Source organism: Saccopteryx bilineata, chromosome 3, assembly GCF_036850765.1.
Source record: "Saccopteryx bilineata isolate mSacBil1 chromosome 3, mSacBil1_pri_phased_curated, whole genome shotgun sequence".
NCBI lineage: Eukaryota > Metazoa > Chordata > Mammalia > Chiroptera > Emballonuridae > Saccopteryx > Saccopteryx bilineata.
In genome coordinates, this window is record NC_089492.1 from 36,494,977 (window position 1) to 36,512,306 (window position 17,330).

General features: G+C 38.0%; 1 protein-coding gene across 5 annotated transcripts in view; it reads right to left on the reverse strand.

Moving 5' to 3' along the window:
• The window catches only part of VPS13B (vacuolar protein sorting 13 homolog B), an 890,836-nt gene that overhangs the window by 670,561 nt on the left and 202,945 nt on the right, over positions 1-17,330 (reverse strand). The gene's annotated exons all lie outside the window — the stretch shown is intronic.

Sequence of the window (17,330 nt, forward strand, 5' to 3'; positions counted from 1 at the left end):
GTATATAAAATATTATATATAGTATAAAGGAAATCCATTAAGCTGAAACACATCCTAGTTGACCTACGATTCCATATTTTAGAACCAACTCACAGGAAGAAAACAAAAATGTAGAGATTTATATGCCAAGTTACCTGCTGCACCACTAACAGTAGTGGCAAAGAGGGAGAACATCATAAATATTCTTCAAGAGGGAAATGACTGAATAAATAATAGTTCTCCTATACTATAAAGCATGCAGTTAATTAAAATAACATATTTGCACCATTATGCTAGAACAACCACCATGCATGATATTAAAGTGAAAAGGGCTGGTTCCAAAATAGGCATACCATCATCTCATTGAAATACACATACAAACTCAACCCACAAACCAATAAATACGTGTATGTTTGTATAAGCATAGAGGTGAGGAAGGAAAAGGAAAAATGAAAGCAAATTAACTTTTAAGAGTTCCACAAAAGCTGCAGAGAAGGTGGAAGCTACATACACCTCTTCCCAGCACCTAACCAGATTTACAGCTAAATTATAGAGCAAGCAACCTGAATGACCAACTGAAGGACACCTGAATGGGAGTATTATATCCAAGGATTTATAGAAGCTACACAGAGACTGGTAAGAGGGGTGGAGATATAAAGAGGGCTGGCCCCCACACCCAAGTGTAGCAGCTGAGAAGCGGGAGGAATATCTCAGCCACAAAAGTATCCCCTGAAAAGCATGAGGTCTCAACTCCAAGCCAGGACCTAGGAGCCAGCATAGCATCTGGCAGCTAAAATCACTAGGGACTGTCTGCTAGAAAGAGGAGGAAGTCTGCTAGAATCCCAGATGCTCTCCTGTAGGGCCAACAAGCAGGAGCTCACTCCTGAACACTCACCTGGTAGAGGGAAGGTGACTCAGGGCATATGAAAGCCATAAAGTGATCTGGGTTGAGATCAATAGGGTCAGCAATTGAGGTCCCGATCCTGAGTCAACATCCCACAACACCATCAGGTGCCATCTACCAGGGTGGAGTACTCCTATTCTTATAGTACCAGCTGGGGGAGTGCATTAACCTGATCCTCCAAATACTGGCAACTGACCCTGCCAACTTGAGTCAGCAGAAAGGACTGCGGGCTGCACCCAACAGGGACCTAAGGTGCATTCCTTTCCTGAAGAGAGGCAGGCTCTCAATCACTGAACTATGTAGCTTTGGAAAGGGGGAGGGGGGAACGGAATCTTTCCCTTTCTCTGGCAAGTTCGACAAATGTCACCCCCAGACTCCCTTCTCAGGCTCTCTGGCGGCGGGGCTGCAGAGCTAAGGGAAGGCGGGCAGTTTGTTCCCCTACCACAGGCCTGCAACATCCCCAACAGAAGGCTGCCCTGATCTGCATTCCCAAGTCCCACTGGCCCCATTCTCTTAAGCTCAGTCTGCACAGTAAAGGGGGTACAGGTCAGAGCTGGGACTTTTAAAGCAACGCTACTGGCGTATCCCATCAGGGTCTCTGGCAACACAGCTACAGAGCTAGAGGGAGGCATGCATCCTGCTGCCCTCCCGTGGGACAGTGCGACCCTCAGTATAGGACTGCCTTGATCTGTTTTTATAAGTCTACTGGCCTCATCCTGTTGGGCTCAGTTCTAAAGGGGTAAAGTGGCTCTGCTCAGAGCTGGGACATTCTTCCTCAGAGGTTCTAGTCTGGGATTCAAGCAGACGTGGCTATAGAGCTAAGAGGAAAAGTGCAGCTTGCTCCCCTCCCTTGGCCCAGCCAGTGGTACCCCCAACAGAAAATTTTCTTGATCTTTTTGCCCAAGTCCTGGTGACCCCATCCTGCCAAAGCTTGTTCCTGCAGTGGAAACATCCGGCTGTTCCAACCCGAACCTGTGAAGCGCTCATCCTGGGGGAACTAGAGGTGGAGACTCTAGCTGAGACTGAATGGTATGGCTCTGGAGTAGGGGTCACATTCTCCTCATTGAGTGCCTGACCACACTGCCCCCAAGTAGGGGACCCACTAGCCTCATCCGACTGACCCGGCTATCCCGACCTACCAACCTTGAGCTATATGGAAGGTTCAGTAGGGCATGGCCAGCTTGGGCCCATTCTTCCTAAGGCTGGAGGAACTCTAGAAAACCTGGGGGTGGAGGACAGGGCAGCAAAGTAGTCAATGGGTGGATGCTGACCTAAGGGAACCTGGGACCAATACTGACCTGCCCCCAGCTCAGAGATTCAGGAAACTGATCCTAGTTCACAACCTGGTTCCTCCCATACACACCAGGCCCAGCAGACATAATCACAAACAATGAATATAGTAATAGTTCCAAATGGAAAGCCTAAGGCCAGTTACATATACCATCTGAAAAAGCTGCACTGAAGCCTAGGCCAACGGGACCCAAACCAATAAACCAATACAACCAGTGGTGGGCTCCAGACCACACTAGAGCTCTACCCACACAAAAGGCACAGCCAAAGGAGGACTTTGGCAGACACAAGACCTTGCCACAAACAACTCTACGTCAGGGGAAAGCACCTGAACATTGATTCATACACAGTGAACAAGGCCTAACCTTATAGTCAGCCAGCCTAAAAGTTAACTCTATCCACAAATGGGGTACAGCATTCAAGATTCAAATGCAACAGGTGAAAGCACAAAAACTACATAATTATTTATGAAGCACCTAGTTCAGGTGATCTAGAAGATCATGCCACCGACGTTCATAACAAGCTTGGGAATCACAGCATATCTACCTAATACACAGTAAAAAACACAAAGACAGACAAAAAGAGGATACAAAGAAACATACTCCAAATAAGAGAGAGAAAGAAAAAAATCCCCCCACAAAAACATGAAATGCAAGCAATCAAAATACTATATGCAGAGTTTAAAACAATGGTTACAAGGATGCTCATGGACCTTAGAAAAAGAATGAACGATGTATCAGTGAGAACTTAAAGAGATAGTAAGTATTAAAAAGGATATAATAACCATAAAAAAGAAAAACAGAAATAAAAAAATACAATATCTAAAATAAAGATACACTAGAGCAGTGGTTGGCAAACTCATGAGTCAACAAAGCCAAATATCAACAGTACAATAATTGAAATTTCTTTTGAGAGCCAATTTTTTTAAACTTAAACTATATGGTTAGGTACATTCCTTATCAAGGTAGCACCTGCATGTGGTATTTTGTGGAAGTGCCACGTTCAAGGGACCAAAGAGCTGCATGTGGCTCACAAGCCGCAGTTTGCCGACCAGGGCACCAGAGGGAACTAAAAACAGGTTAAATGAAGCAGAGAACAGAGCAGCAATTTTGATGACAAGATAACAGTAAGCACCCAAGTACAGCAAAAAAAAAAAAAAAGAGAGAGAGAGAGAATTTAATTTTTTTTTTAATCTAAGGTACCACTGGGACATCAAGCTTAACAACATCCGCATCATAGGGGTACCAGAAGGAGAAAAGAGTGAGCGAGCGATCAAGAACCTGTTTGAAGAAATAACGACTGAAATCTTCCTTAACCTGTTGAAAGAAAAGTAACAAAGGTTCAGGAAACACTGAGAGGCCCAGTCAAGATGAACCTAAAGAGGATCACACCAACATACATTATAATTAAAATGTCAAAGGGTAAAGACAGAGACAATCTTAAAAGCAACAAGAGAAAAGCAATTAGTTACCTACAAAGGAGCTCCCATATCCCATAAGGCTGTCAGCTGATTTCTCAACAGAAACACTTCAGGAGAGAACAGACTGTCATGAATTATTCAAAGTGATGAAAAGCAATGGCCTACATCGAAGACTACTCTCTCTACCCAGCAAGGCTATCATTTAAAATTGAGGGCAAAGAGCTTTCCAGACTAAAAATAATTTCAAAAATTAAAAATAAAAATAAAGGAATTGATTTACATAAAATCAGTATTGCAAGAAATGTTAAAGGGCCTGGAAGGGAGGGAGAGAAGGAAGAAGGAAGGGGGAGGGATAAAATAGCAATAAATACCTATCAAATAATAATCTTAAATGTAAACAAATTAAATGCTCCAATCAAAAGACATAGGATCTGAACAAATAAGAAAACATGACCCATATATACATATATGCTGCCTACAAGAGAGCAACCTCAGAACAAAAGATACAAACAGACTGAAAGTAAGGGATAGAAAAAAATATACCTTGGAAATAAAATAAAGGCTAGCATAGCAGTACTTACACCAGACAAAATATATTTCCAACCAAAGGCCATAACGAAACACAATGAATGTCACTACATAATACTGAAGGGACCGATCCAAAAAGAAAAGATGACCTTTGTGAACACATATGTGCCCAAAATAAGAGCATCTAATTATTTAAAGAAAATCTTAGTGGACAATTAATTTTTATTTATTTATTCATTTTAGAGAGGAGAGGGGGAGAGAGAGAGAGAGAGAGAGAGAGGAGAGACACAGAGAGAGAAGGGGGGAGGAGCTGGAAGCATCAACTCCCATATGTGCCTTGACCAGGCAAGCCCAGGGTTTCGAACCGGCAACCTCAGCATTTCCAGGTCGACGCTTTATCCACTGCGCCACCACAGGTCAGGCTTAGTGGACAATTAAGAAACTGACAGTAACGCTGTCACAGTAAAGGATTTTAACACCTCTCTAACATCAATGGATAAATCTTCAGGAGAAAGAAAGAAAGAAAGAAAGAAAGAGAGAGAGAGAGAGAGAGAGAGAGAGAGAGAGAGAGAAAGAAAGAAAGAAAGAAAGAAAGAAAGAAAGAAAGAAAGAAAGAAAGAAAGAAAGAAAGAAAGAGGCAATAGTAACCTTAAACAAAACACTGGATCAAACAGACTTAATTGATATTTAAAGCATATTTCATTTCAAAGCAAAAGATTATACATTCTTCTCAAGCACACATAGAACATTCTCAAAGATAGACCACATATTAGAATACAAAATAAGTTTTGATAAATTCAAAAAGACTGAACTCATATCAAGCATCTTATCTGACTATAATGGTATGAAACCAGAAATCAACTACAAAGAAAGAAGCTAAAAATAATTCAAACACATGAAAGCAAAATACCAGGCCATTAACCAATGAATGGGTTAACAATGCGATCACAGAAGATATAAAATATTACCTGGAAACAAAGTAAATGAACATACAACACACACAATCTGTGAGACACAGAGAACATAGTCCTGAGAGGAAAGTTCACAGCATTCATTACAGACCTACTTAAAGAAGCAAAAAACCCTCAAATAAACAATCTAATCCTACATTTAAAAGAACTACAAAAACAACAACAAAGAAAGCCCAAAGTACCATAAGTAGGAGGAAGGAAATAATAATGATCAGAGTGGCAATAAATGACATAGAGACTGAAAATAATAATCCAAAAATTTCAATAAAACCAAGAGCTGATTCTTGAAAAGATAAAAAGGATTGACAAACCTTTAATCAGACTCATCAAGACAAAAGAGAGAGGACCCAAGTAAAGAAAATCAGAAATGGCCCTGGCCAGGTGGCTCAGTGGTAGAGCATCAGCTCAGCATGTGTATGTCCCAGGTTCGATTCCCAGTCAGGGCACAGAGAAGACGCGACCATTTATTTTCTTCTCAACCCCTTCCCCGCTCCCCCCTCTCTCTCCCTTCTCTTTCTTCTCCTCCCACAACCATGGCTCAACTGGTTCCAGCACATCAGTCCTGGGCACTGAGGATGGCTCTATGGTGCCTCCACCTTAGGCACTAAAAATAGCTCAGTTGAGAGCATGGCCCCAGATGGGCAGAGCATCAGCCCCAGAAGGGGGTTGCCGGTTGGAGCCTGGTCAAGGCACATGCAGGAGTCTGTCTCTCTATCTCCCTCACTTGGAAAAGAAGAAAATTTAAAAAAATCATAAAGGGGAGAAGTAACAACTGACATGAAAGATATACAAAGGATTTTAAGAAAATACTATGAACAACTGTATGCCAAAAAATTGGACAGCCTGGGTGCAACTGATAAATTTTCTAGCAACTGTGATAACAGCATGGAGTTTCCTCATAAACATTAAAAATGGAACTGCCTTTTGGCCAAGTGACCCCATTTCTGGGAAGATATCCTAAGAAACCCTAAATACTAATTTGAAAGACTATATGCACCCCTATGTTCATTGCTGCATTACTTGCGACTGCCAAGACCTGGAAACAGGCCAAGTGCTCATCAACAAATGAATGGATAAAAAAACTGTAGTACATTTAAAGACAATGGAATAATACTAAACTGTAAAAAAGGAAAGGAAATCTTTCTTTTGCAACAGCATGAATGGACCTGGAGAGCATTATGCTGAGTGAAATAAGCCAGGCAGAGAAAGACAAATACCCTATGATCTCACTTATATATGGAATCTAATGAACAAAATAGAAACAGAGGCATGGATCCATGGAACAGACTGACAGCTATCAGAGGGCAGGGGTTTGTGGAGCAGAATAAAAAAGGTGAAGGGATTAAACAAGAAATACACACACACACACAACCCACAGACATGGACAACAAATAGTGTGGTGATGGCGAGAGGGAAGCAGGAGTGGGCGTGAGGTGGGCAAAGGTGAGGAAAAGGGGGAGAAAGAACTTAGCTTGGGGTGAAGGGCATCTAATGCAGTGTGCAGATGAAGTTTGATTGTTATACTTGAAAACTATTTGGTTTTGTGAACCAATGTCACCCAACAAATTATTATTATTATTTTTTTTTGTATTTTTCTGAAGTTGGAAACGGGGAGGCAGTCAGACAGGCTCCCTGCATGCGCCCGACCGGGATCCACCCGGCACACCCACCAGGGGGCGATGCTCTGCCCATCTGGGGAATCGCTCTGTTGCAACCAGAGCCATTCTAGCGCCTGAAGCAGAGGCCACAGAGCCATCCTCAGCGCCCAGGCCATCTTTGCTCCAATGGAGCCTTGGCTGCGGGAGGGGAAGAGAGAGACAGAGGAAGGAGAGGGGGAGGGGTGGAGAAGCAGATGGGCACTTCTCCTGTGTGCCCTGGCCGGGGATCGAACCTGGGACTCCCGCACACCAGGCGGACGCTCTACCACTGAGCCAACCGGTAGAGCGGTTGGCAAATTATTTTTTTAAAGTACATTAACTTTTAAATAATAATTCTTTATAGAGCCATAACTGATTTGCACATTAAAAACAAACGTTACTTTTTAAACATAAAAAATTTCAAAGTAAAGAACAAATTTCATGTTTAAGCTTTGTAGCTTTTATAGGCAACAGATAATCAAAACACAAGATTAAAAAGACTTATTCTCTTACAAAGTCAAAGAAAATTACTGTACATTAAAACTCAAATTGACAGTTTACCACAGAGATTAAGATATACTATCAGGATATGACATTGGCAGAATACCAGATATACCAAAGTAAACTACACAGTATAGAGTTTAATTATTATCATTATTGTTATTATTCAGAGTATAAAAAATTTGAGACATTTACAATAATATTATTAAGCTTTATTTTTCCACAGACTATAACAAACAAAACCTCTTATAACACAATTTATTCTGCAAAGTTGGTGCCCAAAGGATGAATTTAAAGTAATTTGACTGGTTTTATCAATCCACATATTAAATCTGGTAACATTCAAATATGTACCATCTCATTCAATATTCAATATACTTAAAAGTATTCAAAATTCATGACAAAAAGGATTTAACTTTTCAAAAGAACTTCAGATTTATATAGAATGTGTCAGTCCTGCCACTAAATAGGAGAGTAATGTTCAATCACTAGCATCAAAATCATCTGAATGCTTAAGTCAAATGCAAAGGCCTCAGCTACAAAATAGGCCTGAAAGACTGAATTTTAGCAGAACCCCCAACTTATTTTTTAATTAAAGTATCCAACTGTTTCTTACGCAGATGTAAGTTTGAGATAGTTTCTCATGTTATTCAGCTCAGTAAAATAAATATCCTCCTCTTCCTGATGTTGAATTTTCTGAGAGGAAAAGAGTTTATGTAAATACCTAAAAACAAATTTTACCATAGGACAGATATATCTAAACATACTACAACCATTCACTAGACTAAATTAATCATTACAGAACAGCAAAATGCCACCATAGGCATATTATGTGTTTTGTCTATAATGGTATTTCTTTGTCCATACCCAGTTAATTTTTTAGTGCTTAAAATTATTTTAAATTTTTCATTTTACTATAAAGTGAAATAAAGCCCCTGGCCAGTGACTAAGTGGATAGAGCATCAGCCCAGTGTGTAGACATCTGGGTTCAATTCCCAGTCAGGGCACATAGAAGTGACCATCTCTCTCTCCCCCTTCTAGCCACCCTCTCCCCCATTCTTTCCCTCTTCCCCTCACACAGCCACTGGCTCAACTGGCTCCAGGAACTGAGGATAGCTCGGATGGTCTGAGTGCATCAGCCCCAGGTACTAAAAATAGCTCAGTACTCGAGCATCATCCCCAGATGGGTTTGCCGGGTGGATCCTGGTCAGGGCACATGTGACGGTCTGTCTTACTATCTCCTCTCCTCTCACCAAAAACAAATAAATAAATAATAAAGTGAAATAAAATAAACTCGCAATTAAATGTCAGTGATAATATGAAACATATACATATTTCAAATGTTTTTGGGTTTTTTATATAAAATCAATTGCTTATGAAATTTTCAGCCCTAGCCAGTTGGCTTAGTGGTAGAGCGTCAACCCAACATGTGTATGTACCAGGTTCAATTCCCAGTTAGGGCACACAGGAGAAGTGCCCATCTGCTTCTCTACCCCTAACCCCTTGCTTTTGTATCTGTCTCTGTCTCTCTCTCTCTCTCTCTCCCTCTCTCTCTCCCTCTCTTGCAGCCATGGCTCAATTGGAGTGAGCTGGCCCCATGGAGCACTGAGGATGGCTCCATGGCCTCCACCTCAGGCACTAAGAAGAGTTCAGTTGCTGAGCAATGAAGCAATGCCCCTCGGGACAGAGCATCACCCCTTAGTGGGCTTGCTGGGTGGATCCCCGTCGGGACACATGCAGGAGTCTGTCTTTGCCTCCCCTTCTCCCACTGAATAAAAAAAAGGGAAAAAAATTTTCATTTTCTCCAATACCCATTTTATTATATTCTAACATCCTTTGCTTTATTTTTTATTATATTAAAATACTGCCAGACTACAAAGGAGAAAATAATTCCTACCAAAATTTAATTAGCTTTATCACCTACCAAGTTCAGATTCACACAGCCTTCAATACTTGATAAAAATGTCATCTTTTCACTTAACCTTGCTCTAGAGCCACCTGTTCTACCTGATCCCCATTAGTCTGGACACTAAGAGGTAATATTTAATATATACAATTTTTTTAAATATTTAAAATGAAAATAAATAAATAAATATGTAATAAATGTTATCTAAATTTGAAAGCTGGTAAATACTGGAACCTGAATCCACTCATTCAAAACCTTTATTTTGTGCTTAATCAACAAAGACACTGTTTTCTCCCATAAAAATTAAACTCATTTAGAGAAATGAATGCCATATTTCCACATGTATAAGATACACCCTTTTTTGAAAAAATTGGGGTCTAAACACTGGGTGCTTCTTATCCAGTGGTGGTGGCATTTCAAATGCCATAAATGGAACTGAGAATGAGGCAATATATTATATAAAGATAGTGATTAGTCATCAGACACCAATGAGGACAAGCTAATGGATGGGAGTTTTAACAGTAATGAGGAGTTATATGAATTTTATGATGAATAAAAGTTGAGTTCAATAACTTTATGTAATACGTTTATTTTCAAATTTCAGTCACCAAAATTAAGGTGCATCTTATACATGGGAATGTCTCATACATGGGGAAATACGGAAATTAAGTAAGAAATTAGAATAAAATGTGATGAGTACTATGATAAGAGAAGTACAGAGTGCTTTTAAATTATAAAGAAAGTGGTCTGGTCTAGAGAAATGAGACTTAAAAGCTAAAAAGAAGTAAACCAGAAAAAGTTGGGGGTGGAATAAACTGGAGTGTTCCAGATAATAGAAAGGCGAGAGCCAAGAAAATAAGGAAAGAGCTAGGTCTGCCTACAGAAGTATTACAGAGCTCAGTGGGAGTGAAACCCTTTGGGGATGGTGCTGAAAGTAAGATGAAGCTGAAGAAATGGGGACTTTTATCAGTTTTGTAAGGGTTTGGCCATTTCTAAGTAAAAAGAAAAATGATCACTCAAAACTGCATACTGTAGTCCAGTAAGAGAAATGCCTCCAAAGTGAATTCTATACACTTATAATGTAGCCTGTTATCCAAACATATACATGACACTTTTTCTGTTTTAATCATGATTTTTTACTAAATATTTATTTTTCATTTCTCACTGACAATACTTTTTTGTGACCTGTTTTTCTGTTTCATACATAATTTACCCTCACCATTTTTACAAAAGGCATCAATATTTAGCCTTCAGGAGCACACTAAAATGACAATAGTAATAGAATGTTAGAGTTATAATCCTCTATATTCTTATCAAGTAATCCAAAAATTATCTGTAAAACCAAACACTGAATATATGAGTGTGTGTGTGTGGGGGAGGGGGACCATAACATCAGGTATTTCGTTTACTACAAAAGTAAAGATATGGTTATAGAACTGGAATTTTGTTACAGCTCCCTAAGACAGTTGACACAGCATTATGAAATGGTAAGAGTTTCCAGAATATTCTACACATCACATAAGAAATGCCATTCTTTTTTCCCCCATTCTCCACTTGCTTTCTTTTACCAATAGGGGCTACTTAAAAGTTGAACCCAATAGGTCATGATGATCATTGTTGACTGTAGCTAGATAAAAATGTTTCTATTTCATATGCTCTTTGCTTCAGCAAACATGGCAAAATCATTAGTTACCATACTTAAAAGTCACTAAGAACAGATTTTAGAAATTCCACTGAATGGATATCAACAAATGAACTATACTACTTATGATTCAAGCAAAGCCAATGAGAACTGTTATCCAGGCCTTAGATAATGCATCTAGGACACATTTGGCCAATGAAAGTACATGAAAAACAGCAGTGCTTTGAAGCATCAGCCAGTTAATGCCATTGTCATTTACCATGAGTAGGATGCACAACATATCAGACCATCATTAATTAAATTAAGCCAGTTCTTCATAAAAGTGAGACTAAGAGACATTGATAAGAGTGTGGTGGTTATGGGGGGAGGGGGGAGAGAGAGAGGGAAAGGGGGAGGGGGAGGGGCACAAAGAAAACTAGATAGAAGGTGACAGAGGACAATCTAACTTTGGGTGATGAGTATGCAACATAATTGAACGACAAGATAACCGGGACATGTTATCTTTGAATATATGTATCCTGATTTATTGATGTCAAAAAAAAATTATTCATCACTTACAAGCAAATCATCTTATGCTTGTCTAAGATTTTCTTCTTTTTTTTTTTTTTTTTTGCATTTAATAGGTCCCTACTCCCTTTTTTTTACCCCTTGAACTCTTCACCCCAAATCAGGCCCTCCATTATAGGCATGATATTTCCCTGAGGAGGGGAGAGGAGGGAAAGAGAAGAAAGAAAAAAGGGGGAAATAATAAATTATTACTGTTTTTTTTGTGGGGTGTTTTACCTTTTTTTTTTTTTTTTTTACTTTTTACTCTTTTTTTTCCCTACTCCCTTTTTTGCCCCTTGAACTCTTCACCCCAAATCAGGCCCTCCATTATAGGCAGTTTTTGTTCCATTTAGCATAATATAATTCACAGATCATCACAATATTTCCCTAAGGAGGTGAGAGGAGGGGAAGAGAAGAAAGAAAAAAGGGGGAAATAATAAATTATTACTTTTTTTTGTGGAGTGTTTTCCTTTTTTCTTTTTTTTTCTTTTTATTTTTTATTAATTCCAATTAACACTATCATCAAGACCACCTTCAGATGCAAATAAGAAAAGGAAATCGAACATTATGGATACAAAAGACAGAGAGGTAACACAAATAGATGTGGAAAAATCTATGGAGAAAAGATTTAACATATTGGAAGCCTTGGAGCCAAATGACAGAGAATTTAAAATAGAAATCTTAAAAATACTCAGAGATATACAAGAAAACACAGAAAGGCAATTTAGGGAAATCAGAAAACAACTCAACGATCACAAAGAATATATTACCAAGGAAATTGAAACTATAAAAACAAATCAAACAGAAATGAAAAACTCAATTCAAGAGCTGAAAAATGAGGTAACAAGCTTAGCTAACAGAACAGCCCAGATAGAAGACAGGATCAGTGAAATAGAAGACAAGCAACTTGAGGCACAACAGAGAGAAGAAGAAAGAGACTCAAAAATAATAAAAAACGAGAAAGCCCTACGTGAATTGTCTAACTCCATCAGAAAGAATAACATAAGAATAATAGGTATATCAGAGGGAGAAGAGAAAGAAAATGGAATGGAGAATATACTCAAACAAATAATAGACGAGAACTTCCCAAGCCTGTGGAAGGAACTAAAGCCTCAAATTCAAGAAGCAAACAGAACACCGAGTTTTCTTAACCCCAACAAACCCACTCCAAGGCACATCATAATAAAGATGACACAAACCAATGACAAAGAAAAAATTCTCAAGGCAGCCAGGGAAAAGAAGAGTACAACATATAAAGGAAGGCCTATTAGATTATCATCAGATTTCTCAGCAAAAACTCTACAAGCTAGAAGAGAGTGGACCCCAATATTTAAAGCCCTGAAAGAGAGGAACTTTCAGCCAAGAATACTATACCCATCAAAGCTATCCTTCAAGTATGAAGGAGATATAAAAACATTCACAAATACAGAAAAGATGAGAGAATTTATCAACAGAAAGCCCCCACTCCAGGAAATACTAAAGGGGGTTTTCCAACCAGATTCAAAGAACAAAAGAAAACAACACCACAAGTAAAAGCTCCACCAAAAACACAATAAAACCAAACTTAAACTGTGACAACAAAGGAAAAAAAGGGGGGAGAGGATGGAGATTAACAGTAGCAAAGGACGATGAAGTGCAGAAATACTTATAAGATAGGGTACTACAATGAATATGGTAGGTACCCTTTTCATTACTTAATGGTAACCACCCTTAAAAAAACCACCACAAAAACACTTGACTTAAAAAAGGTAGCAACAGAGGAAAGAAGTATGGAACACAAACAAAAAAAAACAAATGATAGAAAAACAAAAGAGAAGAATCAAACTAGATACAAAACTAACAGAAAGCAATTTATAAAATGGCAGTAGGGAACCCACAAGTGTCAATAATTACACTAAATGTAAATGGATTAAACTTACCAATAAAAAGACACAGAGTAGCAGAATGGATTAAAAAAGAAAATCCAACTATATGCTGCCTACAAGAAACACATCTAAGCAACAAGGATAAAAACAAATTCAAAGTGAAAGGCTGGAAAACAATACTCCAAGCAAACAACACCCAAAAAAAAGCAGGCGTAGCAATACTCATATCTAATAATGCTGACTACAAGACAGAAAAAGTACTCAGAGACAAAAATGGTCATTTCATAATGATTAAGGGGAAGTTGAATCAAGAAGACATAACAATCCTTAATATATATGCACCAAACCAAGGAGCACCAAAATATATAAGACAGCTACTTATTGACCTTAAAACAAAAACTAACAAAAATACAATCATACTTGGAGACATCAATACACCGCTGACGGCTCTATATCGGTCATCCAAACAGAGAATCAATAAAGATATAGTGGCCTTAAACAAAATACTAGAACACCTGGATATGATAGACATCTACAGGACACTTCATCCCAAAGCAACAGAGTATACATTTTTCTCTAGTGTACATGGAACATTCTCAAGAATTGACCATATGTTGGGCCACAAAGACAATATCAGCAAATTTAGAAAAATTGAAATTGTACCAAGCATATTTTCTGATCATAAAGCCTTGAAACTAGAATTCAACTGCAAAAAAGAGGGGGAAAAACCCACAAAAATGTGGAAACTAAACAACATACTTCTAAAAAATGAATGGGTCAAAGAAGAAATAAGCGCAGAGATCAAAAGATATATACAGACAAATGAAAATGAAAATACGACATATCAGAATCTCTGGGATGCAGCAAAAGCAGTAATAAGAGGAAAGTTCATATCACTTCAGGCCTATATGAACAAACAAGAGAGAGCCGAAGTAAACCACTTAACTTCACACCTTAAGGAACTAGAAAAAGAAGAACAAAGACAACCCAAAACCAGCCGAAGAAAGGAGATAATAAAAATCAGAGCAGAAATAAATGAAATAGAGAACAGAAAAACTATAGAAAAAATCAATAAAACAAGGAGCTGGTTCTTTGAAAAGATCAACAAAATTGACAAACCCTTGGCAAGACTCACCAAGGAAAAAAGACACAGTACTCAAATAAATAAAATCCAAAATGAAAGAGGAGAGATCACCACAGACATCATAGATATACAAAGAATTATTGTAGAATACTATGAAAAATTATATGCCACCAAATACAACAATCTAGAAGAAATGGATAAATTCCTAGAACAATACAACCTTCCTAGACTGAGTCATGAAGAAGCAGAAAGCCTAAACAGACCAATCAGCAGGGAGGAAATAGAAAAAACTATTAAAAACCTCCCCAAAAATAAAAGTCCAGGCCCAGACGATTATACTAGTGAATTCTATCAAACATTCAAAGAAGACTTGGTTCCTATTCTACTCAAAGTCTTCCAAAAAATTGAAGAGGAAGCAATACTTCCAAACACATTTTATGAGGCCAACATAACCCTCATACCAAAACCTGGCAAGGATGGCACAAAAAAAGAAAACTACAGACCAATATCTCTAATGAATACAGATGCTAAAATACTAAACAAAATACTGGCAAACCGAATGCAACAACATATTAAAAAAATAATACATCATGATCAAGTGGGATTCATCCCAGAATCTCAAGGATGGTTCAACATACGCAAAACGGTTAACGTAATACACCATATCAACACAACAAAGAACAAAAACCACATGATCTTATCAATAGATGCAGAAAAGGCTTTTGATAAAATACAACACAATTTTATGTTTAAGACTCTCAACAAAATGGGTATAGAAGGAAAATATCTCAACATGATAAAGGCCATATATGATAAACCATCAGCCAACATCCTATTAAACGGCATAAAACTGAGGACTTTCTACCTTAAATCAGGAACAAGACAGGGTTGTCCACTCTCTCCACTCTTATTTAACGTGGTGCTAGAAGTTCTGGCCAGAGCAATCAGACAAGACAAAGAAATAAAAGGCATCCATATCGGAAAAGAAGAAGTAAAGGTATCACTTTTTGCTGATGATATGATCTTATACATCGAAAACCCGAAGGACTCCACAAAAAGATTATTAGAAACAAGAAGCCAATACAGTAAGGTCGCAGGATACAAAATTAACATACAAAAGTCCATAGCCTTTCTATATGCCAACAATGAAATATTAGAAAACAAACTCAAAAAAATAATCCCCTTCACGATTGCAACAAAAAAAATAAAATACCTAGGAATAAACATAACAAAGAACGTAAAGGACCTATATAATGAAAATTACAAAGCATTGTTAAGGGAAATCGAAAAAGATACAATGATATGGAAAAATATTCCTTGTTCTTGGATAGGAAGAATAAATATAATCAAAATGGCCATATTACCCAAAGCAATATACAAATTTAATGCAATTCCCATCAAAATCCCTATGAGATTGATTTTTTAAAGAAATGGAACAAAAAATCATCAGATTTATATGGAACTATAAAAACCCCCGAATAGCCAAAACAATCCTAAGGAAAAAGAATGAAGCTGGGGGCATTACAATACCTGACTTTACACTATATTATAGGGCCACGATAATCAAAACAGCATGGTATTGGCAGAAAAATAGACACTCAGACCAATGGAACAGAATAGAAAGCCCAGAAATAAAACCACATATATATGGTCAAATAATCTTTGATAAAGGGGCCAACAACACACAATGGAGAAAAGAAAGCCTCTTCAACAAATGGTGTTGGGAAAACTGGAAAGCCACATGCAAAAGAATGAAACTCGACTACAGCCTGTCCCCGTGTACTAAAATTAATTCAAAATGGATCAAAGACCTAAATATAAGACCTGAAACAATAAAGTACATAGAAGAAGACATAGGTACTAAAATCATGGACCTGGGTTTTAAAGAACATTTTATGAACTTGACTCCAATGGCAAGAGAAGTGAAGGCAAAGATAAATGAATGGGACTACATCAGAATAAAAAGTTTTAGCTCAGCAAGAGAAACTGATATAAAAATAGACAGCCAACTAAATGGGAAATGATATTTTCAAACAACAGCTCAGATAAGGGCCTAATATCCAAAATTTACAAAGAACTCATAAAACTCAACAACAAACAAACAAACAATCCAATAAAAAAATGGGAAGAAGACATGAACAGACACTTCTCCCAGGAAGAGATACAAATGGCCAACAGATATATGAAAAGATGCTCAGCTTCATTAGTTATTAGAGAAATGCAATTCAAAACTACAATGAGATACCACCTCACTCCTGTTAGATTAGCTATTATCAACAAGACGGGTAATAGCAAATGTTGGAGAGGCTGTGGAGAAAAAGGAACCCTCATTCACTGTTGGTGGGACTGTAAAGTAGTACAACCATTATGGAGGAAAGTATGGTGGTTCCTCAAAAAACTGCAAATAGAACTACCTTATGACCCAGCAATCCCTCTACTGGGTATATACCCCAAAACCTCAGAAACATTGATACGTGAAGACACATGTAGCCCCATGTTCATTGCAGCACTGTTCACAGTGGCCAAGACATGGAAACAACCAAAAAGCCCTTCAATAGAAGACTGGATAAAGAAGATGTGGCACATATACACTATGGAATACTACTCAGCCATAAGAAATGATGACATCAGATCATTTACAGCAAAATGGTGGGATCTTGATAACATTATAAGGAGTGAAATAAGTAAATCAGAAAAAAACAAGAACTACATGATTCCATACATTGGTGGAACATAAAAATGAGACTAAGAGACATGGACAAGAGTGTGGTGGTTACCAGGGGTGGGGGGAGGGAGGACATGGGAGGGAGGGAGGGAGAGAGTTAGGGGGAGGGGGAGGGGCACAGAGAACTAGATAGAGGGTGGCGGAGGACAATCTGAATTTGGGCGAGGGGTATGCAACATAATTTAATGACAAAATAACCTAGACATGTTTTATTTGAATATATGTACCCTGATTTATTAATGTCATCCCATTACCATTAATAAAAATTTATTTTTAAAAAAAAAAAGGAAAAAAAAATTATTAAAAAAAAAAAAGGAAAAAAAATTAAGCCA